Genomic DNA, 13,023 nt, shown 5'->3' with positions numbered 1-13,023 from the left:
CAGGGTACCCATAAGCGTGCGCAGGGTTCCCCTTCAGGGGGGGCGAAGGTTCGTCGCAGCGCCCCCCTCCCTATTATGTCAATGTATGCGGCTGCCTTTGCGCCCCTCTTCTCGCCCCCCCTACAATGTATAGGGCTGACTTTGCGCCCCCCCTTCTCGCCCCCTTGCCTCCCCCCCCTTCGCACGCCTATGAGGGTACCGGTGCCCTTACCCCCTCCCCCCTTTAATTTTCGACGACCGTAGCGGCGGCCGCTACGGGTCGCTGCGAGCGCCTGCACCCTAAAGCTTTACTGCACCCTAGAGTTACTGTAAATGTTACTTTTATGTGGCGGAGTTGCTCATCTGTTTTCGAAATGCCGCTATAGCAATCGTGCACTGCAGAGAAGCTGATGCGCAGGCCGCCGCCGCTGCAGCGAACCGGTTTGTACTCCCGTGCCACAGTCCCGAAAGGAGACTTTCATAAAGGGACGCTTTTCACCAATACGAAGCAGCGCCGCATGTTCCTTGTGTCCTTGTCTATTAGGCACCGTGGAACGCCGCACAGAAGCCTTCGCGGTAGGGATGTCCGAAAAGCAAATTTTAGGTTCGAAGCGAACAGTGATTACGTCGAATAATTTTGAATCGAATAGTTCGAATAGTATGTATCACACATTATATAAAAAAAAATTAGCATAAATATTGTCGAGGCCCAACTAACCTGCACAGAGTTTTTTTTTTTTTTAAATTGGAACGAGGCATGTGAGACTGTCATTCTTTTTGCTGCAAGTAAACGCTACTAAACTAAGCGCTACGCTACTAAACGCTACGTTTAGTAGCGTTTAGTAGCATCAAATAGTAGCAGAATTTCAATTTCAGTAAGATGCAAGTTATAACCGATAAAATACGTCACACTTTAAAAATTACTATACATATAACATATTATAACATATAAGCCGTATAACAAGCTTTTAAACTTAAAAAAATGATCAGGGGCGTAGCCAAGACGAGGGTTGGGGGTTTCAACCCCACCCCCCTCAAAATTTTTCAATTTTGCTTGCGCATATATTCACGCACACATACAAACACACGCACCAACATACATCACAAAGTATGGTTGAACCCCCCCCCCCCCGAAAAAGATTTCTGGTTACGCCCCTGAAAATGATTAATCTATGTCGGAGTAATATGTTAATTTAACCTTGAAGTGGGGCTTCGCGGCATTGTGCAATTTTGTTGGTTAGGTGCTTTCACGGCATTGCACTTTCAGGCTGCAGTGAAACCACCTTCACAGGTGGGTTACATGCCGTCCAATATACGCCTATTCGTTCATTATGAATACTTTGAAATTTCGGAACCTTAAATTCGTGTCGAAGCGAATTCGAATACTATAATATTCCTTCGAACATTCCTAGTGCTCGAATATTCGCACATGCCTACTTCGCGGCAAACAGACGCAGACAGTCTGCCAGTATGTCAGGACGGCAGCAAAATATTGTCTACCCTCGTTGCTCGCGAGGGTAACATGCACAAAACAACAAATTTAACCACTCTCGGTTGACCTGAAAAAAAGGTTAAAGATTTAAACCGCTCACATAGAGAACAGTGGTAGTTGCACGCTCCCCAGGCCTTCTGTAAACGCATCGTGTCTGAACAAAAAAAGATCACAGTTTCACCGCAAGCGCGAAGCAATGAATGCGAAGGCAACAAATTGTAATGTTATACGAAGGAAGGCTGGCAGCTAACTCTTTTGGATCCGATCTCGCGTAACTATACAAAAGGTTGGTGTAAGAGAATACGGCCGCTCCAGGGAGAGGTGCGCTTTTCGCAGTCTCTTCGCGTTGAGAGCGCGCGTAAAAGAGTATACGAGCCGTTTGCTGATGCCTGCGAGATAGCGAGCGCGCAAGCGATCGTGAACGCGCTTTTCGGATCAAAGTTCGCCTTTGCTGCTCAAGCACCCCCCCCCCCCCCCTCGCATCCCTCTATGCTCATTCAAGACGGGCGGGCCGTTTCGTTTCTGCTTAAGCAGCATCGACGGCAGGTCTAACACGGGGGGGGGGGGGGGGGAGGGGGGGATGTTATCGCATGCGCCCTCCGAGTGACGCAGATAGGCCAGCTCGTTTGATCTCTGCATCAGCCGCTATCGTCGCCGCTGCTCGCGAGCTTTTACTCACGGGTAGAACCTACGATGCGCGGCTGGATGTTATCAATTTGGACTTTATACTGAACATGACGGCGACGACAAAAACCCGTCGAGAGTGCCGGTATAATTGCTATCGCAAGAAAAGTAGCCACGTGACGGTCTTTGGTTGGAAAATAACTTAATAGCGCAGTCAACTTTAAGGCTTTTCGACTTTAGGACTTTTAGGACTTTCTTTTTCTTTAGGACTCTAGAACACTCTCTCCTAAATAAAAATAAAGCAATATATCCGTTGGCAGTTACGAACATGTACTCCCTATTTCCATATAATGAGAGCCATCTGTAAGTTCTACGTAGATCTTGTTCGTGGATCTGAAGGAATCTAAAGGACAGTTTTTGCAGTGTACGTTGGCATAACAAGCAAGTGTCAGTCGGGCTCTCGAGGAAACGAAAGGTTAATTTATTTCGCGACCTTTGCTAAAACAATAGTAAATACTATTGGTTCTAAAACCAATATTGGTTTTAGAATTGTCTTGTAATCTGCTTGAAAGATGATATTTTTTTCTTTTAATGAGCAATTCTTGCACCGTTATGCCTTGCAGCCACATCTTCAGATACGAGTGTTAAATACAATTGAAAAGGAGGAGGGGGAGACAACTTTGTTAAAAAGAAATTTCAGGCGTTTGTTGGTGCCCGTTTGCCTGCAGCCACCTCATTCGCTCAGGCAATGACTGCTTTTTAACAGCGAAGCTAGCCGTAATGCTAACCGTTTAAGCTAGGCGTAATGTGTGACCTATCAGAAAAATATCATCATCATGAACGGGCCCGCGACTGTCTGGGACATATAGGTACGATCAACACTCGCAATGTAGTCGAGTCAGTATTCATAAAACATGTCATCGTTTTCTGAGACTCATTCGAGGGATTCATTCCCTTATGCGAAGTAACACATATAAACTTAGAGTACTGGTCCGCGTTTTGGGGTGTATACACGGCGCCAACTACTGCAGCCCTGTAGTTTTTTTCTTGCAAAGAAGCGAGGCGCACAAATATTCGTAGAAGGTTACTCAAAAGGTGATTTCTTTCGTGCCATTTAAAACGACGATGGCTTGTCTTAGAGCGAAAGTAGCAAGGATAACAGTAAGAAGGACGGTAGCGCCTCCTTGCTTGCAGTAGCTTCTTAGTGCTTGCAGATTACCTTAATGAATCTTCCTCTTCCCAGATTTAACCCCTAAATTCCTTGTGGGTATTCAGACCTTGCCTGAATCCCTACAAGCAAACGAGGCTAGTATACTTGTACGTAATGCATTTTAGGTTTTGTCACGCGACCGCTTTTTTCGAGAGATTCATCGAAGCAATTATTCCCGTAATTATCTTGAGACATACCTTTGCTGTCCCAGCCGAATCACACATAAACAGCGACTCGTTACGAGTCGCTGTTTATGTGTGTTTGCATAGAACTTCCTCACTTGCCACAGTATTGGGCCCATGTTCGTTGAAAATTAATCAGAAAGCATTGAAAGCCCTTGAATGAGTCTCAGAAAACGATGACATTTTTTTATGAATACTGACTGGATTACATTGTGAGTGTTCATCGTACCTATGTTTCCCAGACAGTTGCGGGCTTGTGAAAATGAAAACTTCTGCATTTCAAGTTACCGATTCATTTTTTCAGTTTTTATTCAGTGATAATCAACGTGTGAAAAGCGGCAGCCTCCGCCAGAATATAGCGACAACGTTTTCCGTTTACTGATAACTTCATCATCATCATCAGCCTGTCTACACCCACTGCAGGGCAAAGGCCTCTCCCATGTTCCGCCAATAAACCCGGTCCTGTGCTTTCTGCTGCCACGTTATACCTACAAACTTCTTAATCTCATCTACCCACCTAATTTTCTGTCTCCTCCTCACGCGTTTGCCATCTCTTCCAATCCAGTCAGTTACCCTTAATGACCACCGGTTATCCTGCCTGATAACTTATAAGTGATGAAAAATGTTGAAACGAGTGGTACTTCTGTAACTTCATTTGAAGAGCTTTTACTTTACAACAACGGGTCACGTATACTTCGCCATGGAAAAATCCCCCTCCCCCTTTTTTTTTCCCTGTCTGACAACTCCGCACGCGCGTGAACTACGTGTTCTGGCGCGCATGCGGAAACTAATACGACTCACCAACCCAATCTAGTCCACCATCGTAAATGCTGGTTGTTCATGTCCATATAGGAACAGTCTCTCTACTGCCGTAGCTCATTAAAATTGTACGAAAAATGGAATTAGATATATATTTTTTTTTGCTAAGCAGAGAACATGGGCAGAAGTTAAACAAAAATCGGCAGATCCCATGCCTTGTGCGAATCGGTTTCATGCGAGGTAGTCAGTAGTTTCGTGCTTCCTTTTTTTAGGCTATGAGCCAAGCATTGCGAGGTGAAATGACGTGTTTTTGTAATTGTAGTGGTTGCATACACATCGCGGGGTTACCAGGGATGTCGAAAACACTGGCGCTTAAAGGGTAACTTATGGTCTGATGTAATGTCAGCAATCACGTTAGAGCACATACGTCAGTGTTATCGAAACGAAGTGCCCTGTGCGCTGCGATGAAGAGAATATCATACGTAACTTTCGTTAGTGTATTCCTCCGGGGTCGAGCAGCGCTTGAATAAAGCTTGCTGAATCATAGGAATGCAATTGTAATGTATATTAGACTGCTATAAAAGCGGATACAACACTAGAACGCTACAGACCTTAACCTGACATGACGCCTGTATCACAGGAGCACATATGTAGTGTTTATTGCTTTGTTATAAAATTAGGTAGCCAGTACCACCACCACAATTGACGTTGCACCGACATTGCGCCTGCATGGAGTGTTTTTACAAAGCGGTTAGACCTGTCGAAGAAAGCAATAAACACTACATATGTACTCCTACGATACAAACGTCATATCAGATCAACGTCTGTGCTTGCAGTGTTGGCTCCGATTTTATAGCAGTCTAATAAACATTATATTTTCATTTCTACGATTCAGCAAGCTATATAGAATGATTGCGCGACCCCGGTGGAATACATTAACAAAAGTTATGTGTCATATTCACATGATTGCACCATAAAGTGCACTTAGTTTCGATAATACTGACGCATGTACTCTAACGTGAGGGCTGACGTCACGTCGCATCATAAGTTTCCCTCTAAACGCCAGTGTTGTTGACGTGCCCGGTAAGCCCACAGTGTGCACATAGCTACTACACTTACAAAAACACGACGATCCACCTCGTAACGCTTGGCTCAAAGCCATAAAGCACAACATAGAAGTACCCGCTGACTGCTTCGCATGAAACCGATTCCCACAACGCGTGGGATCAGCCGAATTTTTTTATTCTTTGCATTCGTCGGGTCATCGCTGCCAATGTCGGTTTTTCTTTACGCTCCCGCATTTAAATTACTATTGTCTGTTCTCGCCGTTCCTGGGTAGATATAGACGGTCAGTAACCTGTGGCGAATACCCGTACACCACGGCCCGTGGTAAACGGGTATGTGCCACACGTGTCTGGGGGAGATGGTTTGACGACGTACGCGACAGGATTTTCACGTTATTCATATCATTACCAGACAGTCATATTTGTCAAATCCTCTTACCCTCTCATGTGAATTCTGGTCTACACATAGTTAAGGAGGTGATCCCGAGAGCACCCAAACGTAGATAGATAGATAGATAGATAGATAGATAGATAGATAGATAGATAGATAGATAGATAGATAGATAGATAGATAGATAGATAGATAGATAGATAGATAGATAGATAGATAGATAGATAGATAGATAGATAGATAGATAGATAGATAGATAGATAGATACGCTCAAAGAGCCTTGGGTTCGCTATAAAATGCTTCGCATTTAATATATAGATAATTGGAATTCTCTACAGGAATGCAAATTCAGAGTGACCGCTGACCGCAATTTTACCAACAATGCCAGTAAATGTAGATGTCAGTGCAATTTCCCGAGTATTCGACAGATCGTAGCCTACGAGTGCTAAGTCGGACATAGCTTGCGAAACTGCGCGGTCGAGTTATTACTTTCTGATTGCGCCAGGCATATAGTCAAGTCACACTCCTGGACCTTCCATCTTTCTGCGCTTTCTTTTTATACGCGACTCTGATGCAAATTGCGGCGGCATTGACCGGGACCCGACCACGCAGTGGTTGCGGCAGTCTTACTGTGGAGAAAAGTAGAGTTTTCTCTTTCGCCCGGACTGCATTAGGAATGCCGATTACCTGCATAAATGGCTGTCTGCCAGCGACATTACTATCCCTTTGATTTTCCGCGACTCCGTTGCCTTACGGTGAGCATGCCCTCATTATATGCCTTACATTCTTTCTTGACTGTCTTTCTGCATGACCAGGACGGTTTGTCAACGTTTTCGCATAGGTTTTTGCTCAATAGGAACGCGAAAGAAAGACAAATATAAACACTACGAGCCAGCTTTCGCTCTCGCAAATGGACTGCTTCTCATTTTCTTTCGGCAAGTTCAAAGGCAATTGTACTCGAGGGAACATTCTAGGGGACCCTTTTAACAATAATGTAGTACAATCAAGAGAATTCGCGAGCATTAGATGCGCTGTATATGCCGTACTTTAGTAAACCCCCTATGCTAATGGCCAGCGTTCTAGTATATCTCGGACAGTGGCACTGAACAACTGCTCGTGTAATCATAATCAACGTTGTGCACAAAATATTGCTTGAAGGTTGTGCGCGCGAGCTAGCGATCATCTTAGTGGTCTCTAATGTCTGTGTAATTTTAGCGCAGTTTACGAAAATTTGGACGCAAAGAAACGGGAAGCCATACGGCGATGTTTAATTTTAACACTAGCTTGCAGAGAGCAGACTGGAAGGACGCGCCATAATAATAAGTAAAGCACTCGCATATTCTGCGTTGTTCTTGAGAATAACATCACGCCGTAGGTTCTACTGACAATAAAAATCATTGACATGTGGCAGTTTTGCAAAAACTGACTTCGCACGTCTCTTTGGACAGGCAGGGACGCTACACACTCTAAAAACTGAAACTCCGGTAGTAACAGTTAAAGAGCTGTGTTACTCCCGCAGATCTCATTATACTCTCTCTACAGAGAGGCGCTTTACTCTCTTTTGCCAGGAGGAGTGAAAGGGCATTTCCCTCCTCCTGGCGAAACAGAGTAAAGTGCCTGTTCCACTTCTGTATCGCACGAGAGAGTAAAAGGTTGTTTTACTCTCTTGCCATATAAGATCTTGTTTCAGAGCTTGTTTTAGTCTTGCATCTCTCCAAATATAAGGAGCTGTAAAGAAAAGTTCGTGCAGTCTAACATCTTTGGCAGTCGCTCAATCGATGAAGTGACGGCGAAACATTCCTCGTCAACTTATCGCGACGAAAACCTCTGACATCCACAAAGAATCCGCGATCATAAATGCACGCGATTATGTTGACACGTACGCAAACTCTGAATCACCCAGGCAGCACGCCGCCATTGGACCGATCTTGGCCCAACGTCGGCAAATGACGGCAGCAATATTGGCCCCACGTCGGCAAATCACGCTCGCGCTACTTTCACCCGCATCGGCCCGACGTTGGCTAGCCGCCGTTGGGCCGATGCGGGCTTGCCGGCTTAGGGCCGACGTGGGCTAGCCGCCGTTGGGCCGATGCGGGCTTGCCGGCTTAGGGCCGACGTGGGCTAGCCAGCGTCGGTCCGAGACAGGCCTGCCGTTATTCAGCCGATGATGGCAAGCCGTCATTGGGCCTCTGTATGCTAGCCGGTGCTGGCGTGGTGTCGGCCCCGCCGACGTCGGGTAGCCGCCGGCGTGACCGTTTACACCCGTTATTATGTTTTAGAAGTGGTGGCTTACCATGCGTTAAGTACGGTAGTACTGTACCGTCGTGGTCTGCACCTAGTTTATATGGGGACACCGGCGGTAGTTGCTCGATGCGTAAAGTAACTTGATCAGGCAGGCTGATACACGTGTTATAAAGTAAAATGGCTGCGTGCCGACCACGGCAGCTCCGTATTACTGTGGTTACTGTACTGTAAATCAGCAGCGCTAAAATAGACTATTCGCGGCCCAGCGGCATTCATCGACTACCATTGGTGCCATATTCGAAAAATGCTGCCTAATTAGAACGACTGCTCCACTGATGTCTTAGTGTGCGATTAAGACCCACAATTCTGTCGAACCGTGCAAGGCCGAGAGCGAAAGTCAATATTGTCTCTAACACAACTAAATTGATCAAAGGCCTGTTGCACCAACTACTCATGCGTCTGAGAAATTAAGGAGCAACACATTTGCAAGGTGATAAACACAAATTTATTCACAGATATGAACACACGCAAGCAGTTCCGGAATAATTATGCCATAAAGGAATATCTAAACATCTCCAGATACCGCAGCCAACACCTAAAACAACCCCACAGCCACCGTATTCCTCAAAAAAAGCAGGACAATCCTAATCGAGAATGGGGTCAGGCGCAAAATCATAGGCATGAGCAGGGATCCCTTTCCGAGGGGGGGGGGGGGTGAAGGTTAATCGCCCCCCCCCCTCCCTATTAAGTCAATGTGTTTGGCAGACCTTGCGCCCACCTCTTTTTAGGTGACTACGGGGGCCGGCCGCCCCCCTGCCCCACTGTGCGCACGCCTATGCGAAGAGTTACAATCTCATCAACGTATGCGCGGTACATTCACTATAAATATTGAAAGAACTAGAACGCCCAAAAATAGGAATAAGGATTAACGAAGAATATCTTAGCTATTTGCGTTTTGCGGACGATATCGCGCTTTTCAGTAACGACGGTGCCGAATCACGAAAAAAATTCTGGAGATGTAAACGAAAGCAGCATCAAAGTAGGATTAAAGACGGACCCGAAGAAAAGAAAGATAATGTTAGGCGGCTTGCCGAAAAAGCGAGATTAAGAGTGGCAACTAGAATAGAAGATTAGGTATACGCGTGAGCTAATTACGAGCAGAGGAGCACCCCCCCCCCCCCACGTTTATTAAGTTCACTAAGGAACGGTAGGCATTCGCAACACATGACTGGCAATTAAATTAGCGTTATCCTTTAGGCGGGAATTGCAATTTTTCAGTGATAACTTAAGGGCCAAAAAGATGGATAAACTGCTGCACGCGACGCGAAAAACATTGCGAGCGGTACCACAAGATCTCATGAACTTCACATTAAAACAAGATAGACACGCACGCATTCCTAATCTAAAGGTAAGATTGTAACAGAAAGGAATCGTGCATAAAAACCACTCACGTGTGCCCGTTGGATCGCTACAAACACGAGCGAATAAACAATGCAAGCGCACCATATCAGAATACACAAAACACGATGGTCAATGGAAAATACGCGATAAGAAGAGAACAAAAATCTGATGACACGTAACAGTAGTGAAAACGTGGCCTTATATGTGGTGAGCGAGTTCAACATGGAAGCAGGGGGCCACTGGTTTCTCGCTGCGGTGATCTCTGCCGAAAACAATGCCAAAATCCTGCCGCGTATCCGTCCCGTGCACGATTTTGACTTTCCACCACACATGTCCACACACCGCACTTCTTGAAGAATTCTGCTAGTCGGAGTGAAAAAAAACTGCTCCCGCAGCTACGATTGTCCATCCGTCGGTACGGCCACCCTACCCTGCCTGGTCAAGCGAGTTTCGCGACAATGACGCTGAACGAGGGGAAGGGAGGGAGGGAGGGTGGGGGGGGGGGAGTAGAGGTTGAAGAAGACGAAAAAAAAAGTCGAATTCTCCCTTCTTGAAAGCACGGCTCAGCCTACCACAATGGTGTGCGATCCCCCCAGCATGTCTATGGGCATGCCGTTTGAGAAAGGCTTTCGTCGAATTTTCGATGCATCACTTGTTGCCACATGTCGCTACATGAAAACGTACACCACGTTGGAGCCGCATTTTTCATCGTATTTCACGTGCCATAATAATAATTTTATGCGACTGTTTCTGAAAGCACGTGGGAAGCAATCGTTGAGCGAGATTTTTACTTGAAAAAGATATGTATGTCACAAAATGGACGGCAACGAAGTGCAAATACGAACTGACAAACGCGTGGCAAACACGTGTTTGTCAGTTCGTTAAAGTTGGTCAGCGGGCTAGTTGATTTGGAAACATTCAAACGACAAAACGTGCCTTCACTTCGTCCGGTCTTTTTTGCACCATACCTATTTTTCTCAAGTAATGAACCAACTAGCTCAGCAACACGCCTTGCTGAGCTTTTTACTATTTTCATAAAGTCAAATTATGTGACATCACAAAAGCAAATACGCTTGTTACGCTTGACCCAAACACGCGCGCGGGTAAATATGTGTAAACACAGAGATCGTAAACTGTCCGTGTAGTATATGAGCGCTCGCGCCACACATTCAGCGGCTGAAAGGATATAGCGCTATAAATATGATGACAGGCTCGATTTATGCAGAGAATTAGTATTCACTTAAAACTTCTTTCGCTAAAAGCATTCGTGCGGTAATGTTTGAGTGAATTTTGATGCTGGATACATTAGTCAAGTCGGCCGACCAGTGGCAAACACATTTACAAAACAAAAGTACTTCGAATTTGGCCCATGAAGTTAATGGTATGTGTTATAACGTTTCAACATTTTTTGATGGCGTTGAACAGCTGGTCAACGAAGTGGCCATCTAATTTGAGTCAGTTATTCTTCTAAAGACCACCTTTTTTGGTAGAAAAGTGACTGTGCTAGTGATAGTTGTTAGTCATTGTCATAGCAGAAACTAATAAGAGAATGCAAGCTATTCAGTCGGCGATACTTCGCGCCCCGAGTGTTACGTGCGGCATTAGCACGGTACAATATTTGAACTTTGTTATTTGTGCTAGCACAGCAATTCATGCAGCGGCATTCTGCAGCTTAAGCTACAAATATTCAAGCGCCTAATGCTCTATTGTATTACGATTGTATCCTAGGCGGGCGAGCTGCCGGGCTTCTTCGGCGGGCTGAAGGTAGAGCGCAACGTCGAGGTTATTCTCGTCACTCACGGCCGGCAACACGGCGTCCAGCGTACGTCGTTGAGGGGCCTCCGTGAACTACTTGAACGGCGCGATATGTGCGCCGTTTCTTACACTGCCTTTTTAACTTCAGGTTATGCGCGGAAGATATCAGGCGTCCCATGTCATGTGGTCGACGTACAGTACATTGCCAGCATGTCGGCGAGGGTTTCATTTAGCCGCTCGGTGAGGCCATTCGCCTACGGGTGATGTCCATCGGTGACTGGTGTGGCTCTATTTCAAGATGGTTTGCGTTAGCTCTGCCGTAAAAGCCGTACCTCTGTCGGTGACGAGGACTTTTGGAGCGCCGCGACGCAGCAGGACGTTCTCAACAGGGCATGTATAACTGTCTGAAGGGAGACAAGAAAGTTCCAACATTGTCGATAAGCCATCGGCTCCGCCGATGTCAGCTGAAGCACGGCAGAATGACGGCATGCTCGGCCCGATGTTGCCGGTGAAAACCATCGGCTCGGCCGATGTCGGCGAAAGTACGGCAAAACGGCGGCTAACTCGGCCCAATGTTGCCGATGAAAGCCATCGGCTAAGCCGATATCGGCGGAAAGACGACAGTACGCCGGAAAACTCGGCCCAATGTTGCCGGTGAAAGCCCAACATCGGCTGAAAGGCGGCAGAGTCGGCCCTATTTTGCCGGTGAAAGTCAGCGGCTCCGCCGATATCGGCGCCAGGCTGGCAACACTGGCCCGAGGTGGGGCCGCGCACAGCCGCCGTAAAACCAATATCGGCCCGACGTTGTGTGCTGCCTGGGCAGGTACTAGTTATAAACTGACTAGAGGCGCCGCTCTGCAGCGTACTCAATAAAATGCTGGGAACAGAAAGCCCGACAAAAAAAAAGAAAAGAAAGAGGGGGCGGGGGGTACCCATCCGTTTCGCCTTTAAAACGCGACAGCGATATTCACACACACACACACACACACACACACACACACACACACACACACACACACACACACACACACACACACACACGCACACGCACACAAACACGCACACACACGCACACACACACACACACACACACACGCACACAAACACGCACACACACGCACACACACACACTCAGAGAGAGAGAGAGAGACACACCAGGAGAGGCGAAGCATGCGTGCTAATGTCGAAGTCTCGCCGTCGCCCGTCACTGCCTTCACCATTTTCTCCCGTTGCCGGGTCATCGAAGTTTCCTAATTGCTCAGGTGTGTCGGCAGTGCGTGCCCCTGTGTGCACGACTGTGATTTCGACGCTGGACGTGAACTGCATTTAGCGACGGCAGTGCAACATCCCGTACTGTGAGCGTGTTGGTTTCATGATGGTCTGGAGACTCAAGCGAGCTTGCCCTTTTGTGCCTGAGTGTTCGACCAGCACCTGATGCGGCACAGTCGGGAAGTGGTGCTTCTGTGTTCTCAGTTTCGTGTCTCAGTTTCGCGTCGCTCAGGTGTGTAGTGCTGCACAGTGTGGCGTGCGGAAAGTACAATGAAAAGCAGAATAGAAAAGCATTAGGTGCACATATGTGTGATGCCTCATGCGCGTTTAAAAAGCTTTTGTGAAGGCACAGGCTTCGCACGGCCAGTATATCGAAGAGCGAGTACGCCTCGACAAAGACTATTCGTGCTATATAATTTCTTTGCTTGCCATGAAGCGTGAATGCGGTAGCGTGCTTTCAGAAAATATACACAAGCGAGAGGCCGCGGTTATTACGCCGTCATGTGTGCATTAAGGCTAACTTTTGTTTACATTTGATTCGGTTGTACTTGTCAGTTTTGGTCGTACGATAGTTGCGGTGCTCGGCTGCTGACCCGAAAGTAGCGGCTTCGATCTCGGCCGCGGCAGTAGCATTTCGTTGGAGTCGAAATGCT

Source organism: Rhipicephalus sanguineus, chromosome 1 (genome assembly GCF_013339695.2).
Source record: "Rhipicephalus sanguineus isolate Rsan-2018 chromosome 1, BIME_Rsan_1.4, whole genome shotgun sequence".
Taxonomy (NCBI): Eukaryota; Metazoa; Arthropoda; class Arachnida; order Ixodida; family Ixodidae; genus Rhipicephalus; species Rhipicephalus sanguineus.
The sequence above is the reverse complement of the archived record's forward strand: the minus strand, read 5'-3'. Positions refer to the sequence as shown.